This window comes from Thamnophis sirtalis, unplaced genomic scaffold, assembly GCF_051295495.1.
Source record: "Thamnophis sirtalis isolate CommonGarterSnake01/CBP01778 unplaced genomic scaffold, rThaSir2_p1.2 scaffold_5, whole genome shotgun sequence".
NCBI classification, from domain to species: Eukaryota; Metazoa; Chordata; class Lepidosauria; order Squamata; family Natricidae; genus Thamnophis; species Thamnophis sirtalis.
The window spans coordinates 137,275,538-137,279,546 of NW_028261385.1; the positions used below are offsets into that span (position 1 = coordinate 137,275,538).

Sequence of the window (4,009 nt, forward strand, 5' to 3'; positions counted from 1 at the left end):
GTCGCGGTGGGTACACATCTAAGCAAAAGATGGTTAGCCTCCCAATGTATGTGGGGTTGGGTGGGGTAGCTTTGTTTCCTGTAAGGTTATTTAATACAATTCTTTCTTTCTTTCTTTCTTTCTTTCTTTCTTTCTTTCTTTCTTTCTTTCTTTCTTTCTTTCTTTCTTTCCTTTCCCGTTTTATAACTTTCCTTTTTTCCTTTTGCACTTCTCTCTTTTCCTTTTTATTCCCCTTCCTTCCTTCCTTCCTTCCTTCCTTCCTTCCATCCATCCTTCCATCCATCCATCCATCCATCCATCCATCCATCCATCCATCCATCCTGCCCACCTGCCTTCCTCTCACATTTCCCTTTTTCATTTTTTCTTCTTTCGTTTCCTTCTCTATTTTCATCTCCCCCCCCCCCTTTCCCTCTCCCTTTCTCCTCTTTTTTTCCCCTCCCGTATTCCCTTCCCTTCTATCTTTCTTCTCTTGTGACAGGGAGGAGAAAAAAATGCCCCCATCGTCTTCTTGGGGCAAGCCAGTAAACTTCTTCACCCAAATGAACCGAGTCCGAAGCCTCCTAAAAGTCCTGGGAGGGTAGAAGCTTCACAGAGCAATTTTCTATTCCTTTACGACTCGGAAAGGAATTCACTCGGAATTCCTACCTAAGGACTAAGTCCCACTAAATTCAGCGCGGGAGGGCTGCAGCCTGCCACAAGCTAGTTCTCTTCCATGCTCCGGTTACAAGCAATGCGGACAATCCGAAGAACCGGCGGTAGACAACGACTTATTTTTTTAAACACTTGGGCAAGTTTCTTGTAACTCCGACTTACTAGCAATACACGCCACGAAGACTCCTCCGCTCTCCTTCTCCGGATCGGGGACCAATTGGGTTAGCTGAGAAGGAACAAAAAAAACCCACTGCTCTTGATTCAGTCTGGGTTTCCAAAGGGGAGTAAATTCGGTGACAACCACGGGCTCCAAATAAATGCGTTTTAGGATCGGCGCCTGTTTAGTGAGGGGGTCCCTGGTGCTCTCTGAGCTTGCTTGTTTTCTTGCAGACGTTTCATTACCCAAATTGGGTAACAATATCAGTGCTAGTAAGGAGTGCAGTTTTTTTGTCGCTTTATATTCTAGTGGCTTGCTCTGTCAGTGTTGGTGGGAGCGGGAACTTCACGCGTACTTCCAATCTTAAACGCGTTTCAAATAACTCGCAGTGCAATAGTATTCAGGTTTATTCAAAAGTAAGCCCCCCCTCCCCTCGATTCAATGGGGTTTATTTTCTAGTAAATTGGCTCAGGTATTTTGGAGATAATTCCCTTTAGGCTGTATCCATAAGGGTACTTCAATAAAATTCAATCTAACTGAATGTAGACTTCAAACCAATATTCACGCGCCGGAGAGTAATCATTTTTAAATTCATTTGGGTTTATAAAGTTTAGTGCGATTTAGTTACTTGTAAATGTATGTTAGAGTTACAGTCTAACAGTCGATCCTCTGCAGATCTTCTCAGAAGTAAACAGGTATCTGATTGGCTAAATGAATTTCAGTGACCTTTTTCCCCCAAAATACTCCATTTTCTTTTTATCTGAATCTTGGGATCTCAGTATAAATTCTCATAAAGCATAATCTAATCATCCTCATAAAGCATAATCTAATCTACATTTTTTTTTCAAAAAAGCAAACAGCAAAATTATATGTTTGCGTTTAAAACACGTCGATTATTTTAAAATGGATTTAGAATCCAGGACGAAGCAGGAAAACGAAAACCAGCAGGTTGCAGGAGCTCCAAAATGTCTTCATGCTGCTCAGCTCCTTCAAAGTGTTTGCATTTGCTTCTTAACAGAACAGAATAACCGGGTGGGAAGGGATCTTTGAGGTCTTCTAGTCCAACCCCCTGCTCAGACAGGAAGTCCTATACCGTTTGATGTTACGTTTCCGACTTGCACTGCAGGAGGGAATTAAAAGTGAGGTGATTACGGCGCAAAACTGGGGGTGGGGGGTTAAACTAGAAGCAAAACTGTTCACCCATCCCTGTTACAATATATATTGAAAATCCCTGGTCAAATCCAAGCTGCGGGAAACTCATTTCAACTTTCCTAGCCCCGCCATTCCGCCTCCCCAGCCGAGAGAGCGAAGGAAATATTCGATGCCTTCCCTTGGAAAAAGGCTCGCTCGCTCCAGATTAGTGTCGCTATTCAATTATTGCCATTACTCAAGAGACGGCCAATCCTGCCGCGGGCCGGCGGAGTAGCTTTCAGGCAGAGGAAGAAGGAAACGCCGCTATGCCATTCCCACCAGCGTTGGAGTCCCCCCCCCCCCCGCCCTTCTTTCTGGAGGAGCCTCTTAGGAAGAAGGGACTTTTGAAACCGGCCGCCGGATTCTCTCCTTGGAGGCTTTCAAAATTCAAAATAGCAATAATAGCAATAGGAGTTAGACTTATATACCGCTTCATAGGGCTTTCAGCCCTCTCTAAGCGGTTTACAGAGTCAGCATATTGCCCCCAACAACAATCCGGGTCCTCATTTTACCCACCTCGGAAGGATGGAAGGCTGAGTCAACCCTGAGCCGGTGAGATTTGAACCGTGAAACGGGCAACCGCGAGCCCCCATCGCAGGTAAAACTCTCGGCAGGTACGTCCCCTCCGAGATGTTTCCTGGGGTTTAAGGCAGTGAGATCTGCGCGTCTCTCTAGGACAGAAACAAACGCTACTCCGGACCCTGGTCGGTTGTGTTTCAATGTTCCGTGCAGGGTGGGAAGGGTTTCGGGACACACACACACGCACGCACACCCGCCCCACTCCTCACTTTTCCGCCCCACTCCAACGTCGGAATGGGTCATTTCGGGGCAGTTGTCAAACGGCGACAAGGACTCGCAAAACAATAAGCAGAGAACCTGTTGAGGCTGGAGCCTTTGTTATCAGCAGCGATCCGTCGTCACCTAGACGTTACCTAGTTCCGAACGGTACAATCGAGGCGGAGAAGAGCGCCTTTCGCCCGCTCTTGACGCGGGGGGCTCGGTTAGGAACAAACCAGCGGGGAGGAACGGAGGTTCTTGGCTCTCTCTTTCTCCCTCTTAGCTTCCACCTGAAATGAGAACATCCCGAACCTGCGGTTTCAGCGGCGATGGAGGAAGAGAGGACACGAGGCTGAGATGCTGGGGTATATCCCGCTTTGCAGTCTTGGGGGGAATCCAGATTCAGGCCGAAGGAGTAGCGGCAGGGCGAATCCAGGCCCGCTGAATGGAAGAGCAACGCTGCTGAGTTAGATTTCAGGATGGAATCGCACCTCCAAGGGCGCACGCAGAGCTCGGGATCGCTTTCTCTCCATTCACCCTAAAACGTCTTGAAGGAGAACTTGCTCTAGGATCAAAAAGAAACGCGAAGCACTCGATTGCAGGGGACGTCCCGAAAACGTCAAAAGCAGAGGAACAGAACGCTTTTCGGGGGGTTGGGGGGGGGAGAGGTTAGATTTTCGAAGGGCAGAAACGTCCCCCAGGTTTGTTTTAGAAAGAATCAGCTTCCAACTTGCAGCTTCTCTTCTTCCTCAGAATTAATCGGCCGAAGGTGTGCAACCGCGATCCTTTGGGAGAGGGCATCCAAGCCGGACGGATCGAGGAAGGAAAAGGTGAGCGATGAGAAGGAAGACATTTCCAGGAGATTCCTGGAAGAGCCAGGAGAGCTTCCGGGATCCTCTCGGGGATAGGAAGAACCCCCCCCCCTCCCTGCTTGTCTGAGAAGGTGCTCTTGACTTTCAGCCCCCGCGGCCTTTGATCCCGCGGGGCCTCGGCGGAGGCGGGGCCGGGAGCACTGCCACCCGAGCGAGGTCAGGCGGGGCGGGCCGCAGCCGGGATCTGAGCCGCAAAAAAGTGATCGAAACTTTTTCCTCCCGCCAGTGCGCATGCCCAAGGGTGGGGAAGGCGAGCGGGCGCGGGATGGGGGGGGGGAGGAGGAAGAGGGAGGGAGTCCGGCAGGCAGGGGATTGAAATAAGGAGGCGGCCGAGGGAAGGGACCTGCTCAGTCGGCGCTCG

General features: G+C 49.6%; 1 long non-coding RNA gene across 1 annotated transcript; it reads right to left on the reverse strand.

The window, feature by feature from the left end:
* Nucleotides 1-1,680: 1,680 nt before the first annotated feature.
* Nucleotides 1,681-3,457, reverse strand: LOC148045666 (uncharacterized). The gene is made up of 2 exons (XR_015696619.1): nt 2,788-3,457; nt 1,681-1,928 (listed from the first exon to the last, which is right to left on the reverse strand). It is a non-coding gene; the product is annotated as an uncharacterized LOC148045666 (long non-coding RNA).
* Between the last annotated feature and the right edge of the window lie 552 nt (nt 3,458-4,009).